Source organism: Sminthopsis crassicaudata, chromosome 3 (assembly GCF_048593235.1).
Source record: "Sminthopsis crassicaudata isolate SCR6 chromosome 3, ASM4859323v1, whole genome shotgun sequence".
Classification (NCBI taxonomy): domain Eukaryota; kingdom Metazoa; phylum Chordata; class Mammalia; order Dasyuromorphia; family Dasyuridae; genus Sminthopsis; species Sminthopsis crassicaudata.
In genome coordinates, this window is record NC_133619.1 from 71,634,409 (window position 1) to 71,649,655 (window position 15,247).

At 33.8% G+C, this 15,247-nt stretch overlaps 1 protein-coding gene across 6 annotated transcripts in view; it reads left to right on the forward strand.

The window, feature by feature from the left end:
* Positions 1-15,247, forward strand: part of ERBB4 (erb-b2 receptor tyrosine kinase 4) — a 1,327,834-nt gene that overhangs the window by 1,283,886 nt on the left and 28,701 nt on the right. The window lies entirely within an intron of this gene.

The following is a 15,247-nucleotide window of genomic DNA, read 5'->3' on the forward strand; positions in this document are numbered from 1 at the left end:
TGAGGATAAAAGGTAAGAAGGTGCTATGTAACCAGTCTCACAATTCCGGAAGAGATATTCTCGTTTGGACTTTGAATTTTCTTCAGGATGTCAAAAGAATAAATACAAAGGGCAATTTTATATAAAAGAGGATACCTGATTCTGAGGAAATGTGCTAAAATTAAATTTGAAATGGAAGGCTATTTATCTAAATGCTATTCCATTAAAATACTATTTGGCTAAACATACATGAAAATTCAAAATTAATCTTCCAAAAAAAGGCTTGAGATTATGATCCAGGCAAGGTGATACAAACCTATTTCTGGTGCTAGAGATACTGAGGCTGTAGATTTCTTTAGCTGAGGATTTCTGACTGTATTGACTGTATTCTGATTGTATTGATCAGATAAGATTTTGACACTTATTTTTTTATCTATATAGTGGGCTTCTAAAAGTAGGTAAAACTTTAATCAAATTGGATAAGAAGGAGCAAACCAATCCCAGAGAGAAGAGAAGCAAGAGAAAGCTTCCATTTCAATTACTAGTGGGACTGGACTTGTGAGTAATCATTATACTTCCAGCCCAGAAAGACAGGGAGATATGTTCTTATAAAATAAAAAGGAAAAGAAAAAGACAGAGAGACAGAGACATAGATGGACAAAGGAATATGAACCAAGATACAGAAGGGTTAGGGAGACAGAAAGAAATTGTCAATTTGTTCCAAAATTCTGGGGATATGAGATACATAGATCTTTCTAATCAGGCTGTAGGTCAGGAATATTTGAGAAAAAGCAGTTATGTGAACTTAAATAATCACACTTATTAAAAACTGCTGAATCTCTCCCATAATGTCCTTTCAAGTCTGGAATAGAGCTTCATGGGAATATTTATTTAGAAATTTTAATTGTTTTTCCCCACTGAATATCTTAATGCTATTGCAAGTACCAGCATTATATGAAATATTCTATCATTAGTTGAATCTATAAATTGAACATAAACAACATGACTCACATGACTTTTCTCTTCCCTTATTCCCCAAAGAAAGGACATACTGGATAATATGAAATTGTGTCACAAAGGCCCTGACACATTTTATTGGGTGTAACAAATCTGTCCCTGTGACAAACAACTTTCCTTGTTCAGAAAGCAAAGGAGACTTTTGACTTCCTTCTCATTCTCTCAGATAAAATATTTTTGTCTTCTTTTGGAATGGCAGAAAGTACTTGTGTAGAATCTCTCAGAGGGAAAGCAGCAGTTTCTTCGCCACTGATGGTCAGAAAACTGTCTTGAAAGTTTCAAATCACCCCATCAATATTTTCTTCATTTTCTCTCTTTTTTTTTCCTTCCTACTTTTGTCTTCCTACCTCCTTTATTATTAAACTCAAAAAGTGCTACTGGTAATCAGAAAAAGTAAATATATCTAGTATTCTCTCCTAGGTTCTAGAAAGAAGGAAATGAAAGATATAGATCAAGTATATTTTATTTCTTTTTAAATTTCTTTACCGAATTTTTTTTGACCTAGTTAATCACTAAGATTTTAAAGCTCAGCAATTAGCAATAGTTTTGAAAATCCATTGCCAGGATTCAAATCAGTTTTGCCAAAGAACTAGAAGAACCAGTCATATTGAAAGCAATAAGCCCTTCTTTTGTCACATTTAAGGGAAATGAAGGGGTTAATTGGCAACACCAGAGGGAATAACAAAGACAGAAAATGAATTTAGGGAATAGGAAGAGGCAGAGAAGTCATAGCCAACTTTCTTTCCTGTGTATTTAGGAAATAGATATTCCCTGGAAGATGATGGGAATTGTGCCCATTATATTTGGAACATAAGTGGCAAATTAAATATTTTAATTGAAATAATGTCATTTTGAGAAATTAGTTTTCTAGGAATAGGACACTAAGTTCTTTTTTTTTAGTTGTTATTTTAAGAACACTTCTTAATTCCTCATTATTCCTTCAGTTTAATTCACCCTTCAATAGATTATTTTTTAAATGAAATTTTAGCTTAACTATGTGGAAACAATGAGTAAAAGTGGGAATCACATAGGAAGGCTTACTTGAGCTACAGTCATCATTCTTTGTTCTGACTCCTTTCTCCACTAATATCTTGCCTCAACTAACATCTTGTCTTACTCCTTTCAATGATTTTGTTTAAATGTCTACCAATTTATGTGAATATTAAAAAAAAAAACTTAATCTTCCTATTGAAATCTATATTTTATCCTCCCATGCCTGGAGTTGTATTATTCTTATGTTGCAACTACTACTGATTACTTTTAGTAAATATTCCTTATCCCAATATTTCTTAGTTCTAGAATATTTTCCTTCTGAAAAATTAAGTTATATTCCCCTAAGATCACTAAATAACCCTACTCCTTTTAGGTATTTACTATGATCTAATTTAGGTAATAAGAATGATATGTCTCCGGATGGTGTGTTCTTAAATTGTGAACCCCAATTTTATTTCCATATTTTTCTCATTTCCTTTCACCTCCATCCTATCAAGTATCATTGCATGTAATTGTCAAATCTTCTAATTATTATCATTGACAAATGTGCTTACACAATTATCACTTTGTAAGGAGTTTATTTTCATTGACTATTGATTATACTATACTGAAGATTATTATTTTAAGTCACATTATTTTATTTATTTGTTATTCTAGTATTCTCTGTAGTAGTAAGAGGAATACAGATAAAAGATTCAAAGCAATGAGATTACAAGGCATCTCAAATACCGATGATTATGATTTTTCCCAAAAAGCAAATGATGTCTACACATCAATTTTTATAAAACCTAAAACATGGTTCTTAAAATTTGTTCAGAATAAATTTTGTAAAGATATATTTAGCAAATAATCATTTTATATTTTGTCTTAAAATAGGATTCCTAAAATAATTGTTGGCACTCCTCTCTATAGTTCATTTAAGTATAGGCTGTTTTTTTTTTTTTTAAAGAAAAGTTAAATGACAGCTTGACACTCAGATTTATAATGTGTATGTGCATATCTCTACTTATTTATAGTTGGTTGGTTGATTGGTTGATTGTTGTTCTTTGTTCTTGAAGAGGACCAAAATGATATCACTATGTTAAGATTGAATTACATTGAGTTAGATTCGAGTCCAGCTGTGGCTGATCAGACCAATATGAGCTTGCAATACTCTGTCACAGGTCGGACACAAATAGTCTGGATGAATATTTAGAGTGGATTCTCCAACTTTGGGCATCTAGTGTTTTTTTTTTTTTGTTTTTTTTCCTGAGCTAATTCAATTCTGCTCTGTTTATAGAGCACAGAACCTTATCTGTTGAGTGCCAGTATCTCCCATGTCATACAATCAATTCTAAAGTTAAAAGAGACCTTGAGAGTGTCCTTGTTTTGCTTTTGTTTCTGACCACAAATAGGAATGTGTGTTATGTATATTTATATTCATTTAAGTAAATCAGTCTTGGCCTTTTCCCTTTGAGTGACATGGATTTATATTTGTTTGGTATAATAAATATTAGTAGTAAATGTACTCATAAAGAGTGAAAATATCAAATAAATTGATATCACTTAAGACACATTAGCTCTAATGATATTAAATTTTTAATTTAATGTTAAAACTTCAATATTGTTTTATAGAGCAAGACACAATTTCATTTGTTATAAAATCTTTTCATCATTTGTGAAGATGAGCAGTTTGAAAGAACATATGCTTCACTGCATTCTGACATTTATCAATTAGATCTCAATTATCTGGGATAATGGGAGATAGAGGGATATAGATAATAATGAAGGGAAGAAACTTTTTTAATGTACATATACATATTATGTATCTCTGTATATATGTTTAGGTATACATATATATATTCCCAAACCTGGCCAAGTCTACATATTCAGATGGGCTAAGAAAGAGAGTGATTTATTTGAATTTCCCACCACCTCACATATCCATATCTATTTTTCCTGATGATCCTATTAATGGAGAGGTGAATGACTAGTGAAGTGACTAGTATTTATTAGGTGATTATTTTGTGCCAGACACCATACCAAGAATTGTAAATATATTTTTTTGGAAAAAGCAAAAACAGTTCCTCCTTTCAAAAGGCATATGCTAATGGTGGAAACTATGTATAAATAAAAAATATATAGTGTGAGTGAAAGGTAATCTCAGATAGAAGGCACTCTAGTTGAAGATAAGAGGTTGCAGGGTAACAGGAACTCCTGGGGGGGGAAAAAGAGAGAAAGAGAGAGAGAGAGAGATTTAAATTGAGACTTGAAGGAAACAAGAATATCCATTAATTAAAGAGTGAGACAATTCTAAGCATGAGGGACAAAAGGGCACACAGTTGGGAGATGACATGTGTCATTTGAGGAATAGCAAGTAGATCAGTATAGGTAGATTTCATTCTTGTCCATTCATTTAATTTGTGTGTAACTCTTTTTGAACACATTTGCAGGTTTCTTGATAAAGATAATGAAGTAGTTTGCCATTTTCTTCTCCAGATCACTTTACAAATAAGGTACCCGCATTAAGTGACTTGTCCAGATATTAAATGTCGGGGACTGGATTTGAATTCATGAAGATGAGTTTTTCTGATTCTAAGCCCAGTGATCTATTAATTATACTACTTAATTGAATTATGGAGTACACGAAAGGGAATGAAGAATAACTTCACTCATCTTCAAAATGAAGAATAAGACCAGAAAGGTGGGAAGGAGCCAGATTATAGAAGCCTTTAAAGTTTAAACAAAGGACTTTATATTTGATACCAGAGATAACAGAGACTCATGGAAATTTATTGAGTAGTGGAGATAATATGATTAAAGTATGAATTTGATCATATTATCTCCACTACTCAATAAATTTCCACAATAATCACTATGATAGGTGATTAGAGAATGGATTGAATGGGGGAACAATCTAGAGAGCTAATGAGACCAAGTAGAAAACTATTGAATTTGGTCATAAAGTCAGGGTGGCTAGATGGTATGGTGAATAGAGTACCACATTTGGAGTCAGGAAGCCTCTTCTTCATGAGTTCAAAACCAGCCCCAGACACCTACTAGCTATGTGACGCAGAGCATACTCTTTGTCTCATCTATAAAAGGAGCTGCAGAAGGAAATAGAGTATCTTTGCCAAGAAAATACCAAGTAGAGTCACAAAGATGTAGACATGACTAAAACAACTGAATGCCAATAGACATGAAGTCATAAGAGTATCTAGCAGGGTATTGACTCTGTGAGTATAGAAAAGGGAATGTATGTGTGTGTGTGTGTGTGTGTGTGTGTGTGTGTGTGAGAGAGAGAGAGAGAGAGAGAGAGAGAGAGAGAGAGAGAGAGAGAGAGAGAGAGAGAGAGAGAGATTATATAGCTATAAATGATAAGACTCTATATACTGGCTATATAGTGTACTAAGGTTGATATGAAGATTAAGAGTCTGGATGACTGAGAAGATGGTGGTAGCCACAACAGTACAAGAAAAATTGGAAAGAGGAAAAAATTAAGAGGGAAAGATTGCATGTCAAAAAGATAAATTGCTAAGTTTGAGATGTCTATATGATATACAATTCAAGATGCCCACTAAGCAATAGGAAATATGAGATTAAAATTCAGGAGAAGGTGTAGATTGAATATATTGAATTGAGAATCATTTTAAAGAGATGATAATTTACCCAATGGAAGCTGATGAGATATATAGCCAAAAAAAAAAAAGATAGTATAGAGGGAGAGGAAAAACAAGAACTAAACAACCCCTTGTTGGAGACTAATAGATATGGTCTTGACCTGGAGTATGATACAATAAAGGAAACTGAAAAGAATCATGTAGGGAAGAACCAGGAGAGAGAAAAGGACAAATAATCCGGAAGAAGAGGATGATTGGCTTCGTTTTGTATTGCCTCTATATGTACCACAATGCTGTTATGTAGCAGGAGTTTAATAAATGTTTGTTTACTGGACTTTAAGGTTCTTTTTAGTTCTAAAGCTTTGCTCCCATTAAAACTCCCATAATTTTACTTCAATATTTAAGTTAATGTGGTTAATTTTAAGTTTCAAGAAAAAGAAAAATAAGAAGTAATCATATTATCCCAATATTTTTGATCAGTGCAATATCATTTTACCTTAATGACTAGAACAGAGTAGGAGCCTGATAACTATTTCTTAATTTGACTAACTAAAGTGAGATGGGGGAGGAAGAGAGGAAAAGAGGCAAGAAGGGAAAGAGGGACAGAGAAAGAATTAGAATAGAAGTCATAAGGTTTGGGTTCTAGTCCTACTCTGATAACAACCGACTGCAATCTTTGATAAATTCCATTACCTCTCTTGACCTTGGTATTCCCTTATCTATAAAACAGGGGACTGAGTATCTTATAAGATCATTGCAGCTCTGAAATTCAATGACTGGCTCCCAGGAGTAGCAATTCTCTTTATACACATACATATTTTTTCTTCTAAAGGTAACATCATCTTTGGATTTTATTAAATAAATCTCCAGCACCACTACAAATTGCCTTTCTTATCACTGACATTTCTTCATATGGGAATTGAACATGGAAGAGAAGACACAGGAAACTTAAAAACACAAATTGAGGAAGCATCCCATAGCTAAATGAAATGGTAGGAAGATTTTGTGATGACATAACAAGGTTACTCTAGTTGCAATTTACTAAGAATCAATATCAATTCTTACAAAGACTGCAGTTTGATGATAAATGACTTGGTGTTCAAGATATTGGTTTTACATTTCATCTAAAATATGTCACATCTTTCTGCATGATATCCTTGGCATTCCAATTGGGATTTTTCACTACCAATCCAGAAGAAAGAGTTCTCAGTGAATTACTTCACAATACCCCTATGCACTTAGATATCCTGCAGAATATACAATACAAATACTAATTTGTCAAGTTTGACTTCAGTAATTTATTGTAATCAGAGCTTAAATAGATAAGCCCTTAGGCTAAGAATAAATAATATTTTTATTGACACTTTAAAATTTAGTGTTTGGGATATGTTCCTTATGCTGCAAATTTAAAGGCTTTTAAAAAATCACTCTTTAGAAAGACTATGGTTTCCTATTGAGTTTCTGAATTTTGGTCAATTATTCTACCTCCCCATGATCAGGGCTTCACGCATACAACACCTTAGTCATCTTTGACTTACTATTTTATTTTTGATATAATTTCATTGACATAGTGAATTTTTTATATCAAGATATATGTCTTATTTAATAAAAAATCTTCTGCCATCCACATTTCTTTCCCTTTGTTATCATCTGTATCAAAGCTTACTATCCTGTGCCTATATTACTGCAATAGTCTAATAACTGATCTCCCAGTCATCAGTAGCTTCCCCTAAACCATCCAAAATCATATTCTGCGCTCTGATCTTTCTTAAAACACTGATTCCATTATTTCACTCATTTGTTCAGAAGTTAAGTATTATTTTCTGAGCATAGAAACAGGGTTAGTGTTTGGACTTGTCATTGCAGTAATATGGGGAAGTCCAAGTGAAGTTCCTTCTACCTATGCTGATCAGCATCTTCTCTGCTCCTTAGAATACTGAGATGATGATAAATGATTTGCCCACAGACCCTAGCTACTCTCTGTCAGAGGAAGGACTTGAATCCAGGTTTTCCCATTTTTTTATCAGATTTCTATCAAATGATCTATTCTAGTACCATATAGCCTTCTGAACACACCATTCTTGTTTCCAACTCTGGATCTTTGTCTATGGTCTTTTCATCTCCACCTCCTTACCAAACTTTATCCAATCTTTGAGACCTCACTTGAAGACCCAAGACCTATCATTCCAACTCAAGTTGTCATATCCTTTCTCTGAATTCTCAATATCCTTTATTGGGATAATGCATTGTATACAGATTTCAATTTGGTAATTTTTGGAGTAGTGCTTTCTTTGGGATTGGGAACTCCTCTTGCTAATGAAGAATGAGACAGACTCAATAACTTGCACCACAGAGAGGTTAAGTATCTTCCTTAAGGGCTGAAAAGCTAGTAGGTGTTAGAGGCAAGTCTTCAAACCACATCTTTCTGACTCCAAGTCTTATTCTGCTTCTCATTCTAAACAAAATCAGATACACTAAAGTTGCAATTTCTTTCTCCAAACTCTTTACAGATTTTCTCATTTAATTGAACAGAAATGTTAATTGTATATGTACTGATTATATCATATAGATTAAAAGCTCATATATGTAAAGGTACAGGATTATATTAAAAATATACAGTACTATAGTGGCTAGTCCTTTGAGATCGACAGTTGTTTTCTGCCTTTCCTTATTATCTCCTCGAACTGTTTTTGGATCAGCTAGTCTTTCTGTTCCTTTCATGGATGTTGGTAGACTTCTATAACATCCTTTTAACAATAACAACAACAGCTAACATTTCTGTAGTATTGTAAGATCTGTAAATACTATTATCTCATTTCATTTTTATAACAATTCTTCAAAGTGTTTTTATTATCCCCATTTCAGAGATAATTAAACTGAATTAAAGAAAGGCTAACTTTCTACAGAAAGCCACACAGCTACTATGTATTGGAAGAATGTTTTGTATTTAGATCTTCTTGACTTGAGGTCCTAAAGTTTATTCATTGAGACACTTAACTGTTTCTTTTTACAAGAACATTTAACCCTATAAGATACATAAGTCTGCTGTCATCAGATCTTTTATAGAATTTACTTCATTTACTCTAAGAAGTTACATTGTGGTTGCAGACGATGAATCACTTCAGTACATTCTCCTCAATTCTTTACCCCTTGGACATTAAATTGACCAAAATTCTCAACATTATCTCAGATCAATTTTCGCCCTCACTTCAGTTATCAGTTTCTATAATCCTGACATTTAGCAAAGACTCACTGTCATGGACTTTTCTTTTTTCATACAATCACAATGCCAAATTACATTTTTTCAGTTGTCCAAATTATTAGTACTTTCAGATACATCAAATGAGTTCCTCAAGTTTCAATATTGATCTTCCTTGATTTTTCATGTCTTAGAATTTTTATCTATGCAAATAGTTATTTTTATGTCCTATAGAATACCAAATTGACTTCTTGTACAATCCTTTTTCCATTATTGGTTTCTGGTAATTCCATATATATTTTTATTGATAATGGTATATCTGCCACTATAATTACATTCATTTTCTCCCTCCCCTTTCTCTCTCTTCCCCCTTTTTCTTCCTCCCATTTCCCTGTCTTTCTCCCCTTCTTCCAGTCCTTCTCTCCTTTCCCAATATCCCTTTCCCTCTATTATTTCTCAACTACCCCTCTCTTCTAATTAGGAATTTCAGGGTATTAAAATTCACTAAAGGTAATGAAGAATTGTCTCCTTGTATCAACTTAGAGTACTCTTTGAGTCTAATCTATAGAGGTTATAATTTGGGTTAAATTATTTCTCTGTACTTTTAATAACACATAATTTATAGGGGTTCTTAATTAACCTTTGTCTACTAATTTTGAAACTTTGGCATTTAGAATTGAAATAACAGCTGTAATTTTGGGATTCTATAATAGAGTTGTGACTGCGTAAATATGATTATTTTCTCTAGTTTTTCTATTTTTTTTCAAACAAAAAGTCATTTTTTTTTCTTTTTGAATAAAAAAATCTTATTTCTTCTACCTACAACCTGTAAACATTACCCAATACTGTGAAGGCTAAATCTAAATCCAAATACACACACACACACACACACACACACACACACACACACACACACACACACACACAAATATTGACATAGTGAGGGAGTGTGTCAAAATGAATAGAAAGCTGACCAGGAAGATGTGAATTCAAATACAGCTTGTGACATATACTGTTGTGTGATCCTTAAATCTGTAATGCTTTAATAAGCTTTCAGATTTTAAATTACAGAGAAAATATTGGCTTGAATTAATGAAAACAGTTTATTTTGGGAGTTCCATTTCCCAATTAAATCTTATGTCTAGTTCCTATTAATTTCCATATCCATACTCATGTATATAATGCAAATGTCTCTGAGATGTGGAGAAATAAAGATGACTTCTAGAGACAAGCTGTTGCCAAAAAATAAATGGCAAATTGAGGAGGAACTTCAGCCGGCCAGGTGAGAAAAGCAATCAGTACAAGAGAACTTAATTAACATTGTCTCAGTAAAATAATACCTCTTTCCTGTCAGCACCATAGGTACTCCTCCACCTTCATCCCTTACGTAACTGAAATTTAATATCACCAACTCTGTGTTTATTTTAATCAGATTTTGTCTACATAAAAATGGCTGGAAATGAGACTTGCTCTGAGTTAAATATCCTTAGAGAAAGACCTGACTATGTATATGCATGATCAATGTGACTATAATCACAAGCCATTTAAATGCCATTGTAATATTCACCAGTGAAGCATTCTTTTCAAGGATTCCCTAAAAGGGATGGATACTTGTTTACTCTATAAGATTTTTTTTTTGCTTCTGCTTTGTTGTTGTTTCTTAAATTATTCATGAAGATCCCTACTTTGATTTTAGGGCTGAAGGAATTTTGGATCAATTGACTTAAGTAGTAACTTAATAAGAAGCTAGCAGTAAGAAGCAAGAACCCCAGCCATTTCCGTCTTTTGCCATACAGTTTATGCTTCGAAAGTGGCTGTAATGAAGTATTAATAACTTAAAAAGTAATGCTGGAGAAACTGAGGCTATAAATTCTTAGTAAAAGCCAGAGTCAGGATGTTTGAATAAACAGAAGTAAAGATGTCAATGAGGTATCCAGGATAGTCTTATATTTTGGAATATTTTAGAGGGGCAGTGTCATAAATTCTTGAGGGCAGAAGGAGCTAGGAGCCAGGAAGTCTGACCTCCCCTTCATCTTGAGCCTCACATTGACAATTTATAACTTTAGAGCAAGTGGTCCTCAGCCTTAATGGACCAGAGGGGGGTTTTACAACGAGGTAATTAAGGCAGAACAGTTAAGGAAACTGAGACAGAACAATTCAGGGAAACTCAGTCAGGACAATAAGGGAAACTAGTGCAGGGAAACTGAGGTAAAACAGTTCAAGGAGAGTGTGGCATAACAAAAGGAACCAAATAGAATTAAAGTAGCCAAAAGAGAAGAGGAAGAAGATAGAAAAGCAATGTGGAAAATATTTGCCTTTTTACGTATGTAAATCCAGTACTGGATTCTGATCTGTGGAAACAGGGACTCTATCCTAAAACCTGTCAAAATCATTATGACTCTTCTAGTTTTAGAGTAGCGATCCACAAGAGACAGTGAAGTGAAGAAGGGGTATGAGAAGCGAAAGGAAATGAATTTTTCTTAGATAAATAGATAATATTGACAATATAGCTAATGACTCTCCACACTACTTCTGAAATGGGAACTCTTAGGTAGTTATGGTTTCTTTGATTTCTTCTGTAAAATATTAGGGCTGTTTAAGAGAAAATCTTCTTTTACTTCCCCAGATGAACTCTTTGCTACAAAACACTTTTTAATAAACATCATATCCTGCCTAATTTCTCATCTCAGATTTCTCAGCAAGTACCATAGCCATATAATCTATAATAAGCCCATACATAGTCTGGGCATCTTGTAGTAGCTTTTCCCATATCAGTTTAGCCAGAAAACACTTTGGCGCTTGAAATCATAGAATGTGAGAGGTGAAACAGACAGAGGCAATCAAGTCCAATATTTTCCTTTTACAGATAAGGAAGGTGAGAGAAAGTGAAACAAAATCAGAGAAGGCAAGGGAGAGGGGAAAAGAGAGAGAGAGAGAGAGAGAGAGAGAGAGAGAGAGAGAGAGAGAGAGAGAGAGAGAGAGAGAGAAAGAAAGAGAGAGAGAGAGAGAGAGAAGGGGGGAGGGGGAAAATGTGTGTGTGTGTGTGTGTGTGTGTGTGTGTGTGTGTGTGTGTGTTGGATGTACGTGGGGATGGGATTTGTCAGGTCACCTGTCTCACTTTCTCCTCCATGCCATCTGGATCCAGTGGCCAGATATAGATCAGGATAACTGGAGATGGAGAGATGGAAGCAGTGAGAGATCTTGGTCTTTTTAAGATAAGGTCTTTAAACATGTATGTTTGACTGGGCCAATATCACTTACCACAATGCCCTCGCATATAGTAAATGCTTCTTGGTCAGGTGTAGTGGCTCAGGCTTGTAATCCAGCAAACCAAATCTCTTGGGTTCAAAAGTTCTGAGCTTCCATAGGGCTGAAGTCTATGCTAATTTTATATGGTAAACCAAATAGAAAAAAGGGCTACCAGAGTGTCCCAAGGGTGACAAAATAGCCCAAGTTAGACCAATGGAGCTTCCTTGCCCAACATTAATGGGGTTGACTCATGAGTAGCTGCTGAATTTTCAACCTAGGTGAGATAAGGAGACCTAGTCCTAACACACACACACACACACACACACACACACACACACACCATACACACTTTGTGACTTCTCTTTGCTGGGTTTTGAATCCAAGTCTTTTGGCTCTTAAGTTCTCTGCTTTTTCTGTTTTTGTTTTTGTTTTTTAGAATTCCCTATTCCTATTATGTGAAGGTATCTTTTTATGTTGTTCTAATGCATATATATTGGTGCAGAACCTCCAAAAATACAAAACAAACCCAAGACAAATCAGTGTTAATAATAAGTATTTACTAAGCACGGCATATGTGTCAAGCTCTATATTAGTCACTGAAGACACAAATAAAAATAACAAAATAATAAATATTTTTATAAGTAATTTCATATAGTCACTTTTTAGAAATAATAAGATCACTTACACTCAAAATGTTCTTATAACCATTACTTATATCATGTGCAACACTTGGATTCTGTAGGGAAAATAAAGTTCTAAATTTAGTGCTGACTATTTATTCCCTGTGGAATAGGGATCCCTGAATGCTCTACTAGGCCTGCAGTTCAGAAAGAAGTCTTTTCTGTCACCTTCTCTGCTATCTTACTATATTCGGTAAAAAATCTGGCTTTGCAAATAAATATAAAAATAAGGTAATTGCTTTGGGAGAGGGACTTGTTTGATTTATAACAATTCTTCCTTTGACTTCTTCACATTTCTATTCAACAATACATATTCTGGGATACTATTCAGATTCAGAAATCTTTAGCACACATTAGTAATAGGACAACATGGAGACAATGCTCTTTGAAGAAATGCAGTCTTACTTGACTTATGACAAGCCTAGCATTAAAGATCATTTCCATGATTTCAGTAAATTTGTTTTACACATGGCAATTGTCACATAGCATAGAATGACTTTGTGAGCATTGTAGAAATGGGGTATTCCCCCTCCCCCTTACCACTTGTTAAATAGCACTAATGAAGGAAATCAGAGGTATTAAAAGCAACAATGAGAAGGGAGGTAAATCGCAGATGAGATTTAGATTTAGAATGCTAATGATTGTTTTATCCAAATCATTTAGATGGTTATTTTTTTAGTGTTATTGCCACAAGACTCCCAGCTCTGTTGTAAATCATTGGTAAAAAAAATTAAAAAAAAATCTCATCATGAAGTCTATTCTTTAGTGTAAGAGACCTAGAGAGCACAATTATGGGTTTCTTTACCCTTTATGTAATAGAATTGGGAGATTATCATCAACTTTCTATTCAGATTTTAGGAGGGTTTTTTAAAAAAAAATCCATCTTTGTCTGCCACAGCTCCCTGTTCAGACCAGCATGCTATGATGATTGCTCCTGTAAAGGCTTGAGAGAGATGTGCTCTATTTCATTCTCAATAAGGGTTGATGGCATTTTGAGAGGCTCAGAATATCCTTTGATTACTGTATGAAACAGAAAGGAGAAGATGGTTAAGGGTGGTGGGGGGTGGGCTGCCTCATCAACTTGCCTTTGTGCTTTTTCTGCAGTTGAACACATCCTAATCACCAGCATCTTGTGTTTTTAGTCCTGTTCCCCCTCCCACCTGCCCAAATGAAGTCCCCAGTTGCAAGTTCAGAATTCTGACTTAACATTAGTGTATCCAGAAAAGCTAATTATGACTTGAGTTTTTAACCAAATTTTATAAATTAATAGTTGAAGGATCAATATCTCAGTGTATTCAAAAAAGGCCAGGAACAGTTTAACTAGTGATAAATTCCCTTGACTATTAGGAGATACTATGAGCTGTGGTCATTCTTGTTTGCTGGTATGCTTTTTGCATAGTGATGACAAAGGATGTAATAAATCAGAGATAGGGCAAGAAATGGGAAATTTAATTTGCAGGTCCATTGAGTTTACTTCTCCCAGGTAGCATGTGTAGAAATTTAGTACAAGATAAGTTTTATTTTCTTTTATTTAATACAAATTTATTTAGAGTCCTTCCATATAGAGAGAAATTTGAAACTGGACTAGATTCCAATTCAATTGCAATCTCATTCTGAACTTTTAAGTGAAAGTTTTCAAGACACACTTACTGGAGTGTTGTCAGAATATATAGAAATGACAAAACCAAAGGATACACTTACATTTGTGTGATTTGCATATGCTTATGATCAAAATGGATTTAAATTTCCCTTAGTGGAATTACAGGAGATAACATTTGAATGTAAGGTATAGTGGAAAAATCTCTGGACTTGGAACCAAAGGACCTGCATTCAAATGCTGGCTGTAATTTACTATGTGACTTTGGACAAATCAATTGAACTCTGAGGGGCTCCATTTCCTTGTCTATTAAACAACATGGCTAGGTTTGTTATATGACTTCTGATCTTCCTTTCAAGTATAAATCTTTAATTCTAAAAACTCTAGGAATAAAAAGGAGTTCATGACATTTCTCTCTATTTTTTTTTTTACCAATTAGTTATCACTTTTGATCCAAAATATACTCCAATAAAAATATCTTTTATAAGTAATCCTTAAGTTAAGAATGTAACAAGAGAGAATTTTTATGTTGTATTTTAGATTCAGAAATTATATTTCACTCTGAAAGATATTGTTTCCATTCTTTATTATTTTTCAGGTTACATTGTTTGGCTATTTTGCCCATTACTGCAGGCAAGAAAATAGCCAGTTTCTTTAGTCAAATAACAATTTAAGTATTGAATTCATCTGTTCCTAACCTGATATTGCTCCATTTTTCCTCTCTAAGAGGTAAAGCAAATTAGTAAACTGACAGTTTTTAAAGTTTGTAGACTGATAAACTTTGTGCATATGCTAAAAAAGGCATTTTCAAACCAAATGATATGTAACCTATAATACTATTAGACTTCTCCTGCCTACATGATTGACATTCAATATGTTCATGTACAGCATCAAAGAAGAATGAACTCCTAACATTTTCTCCACTATATTAATA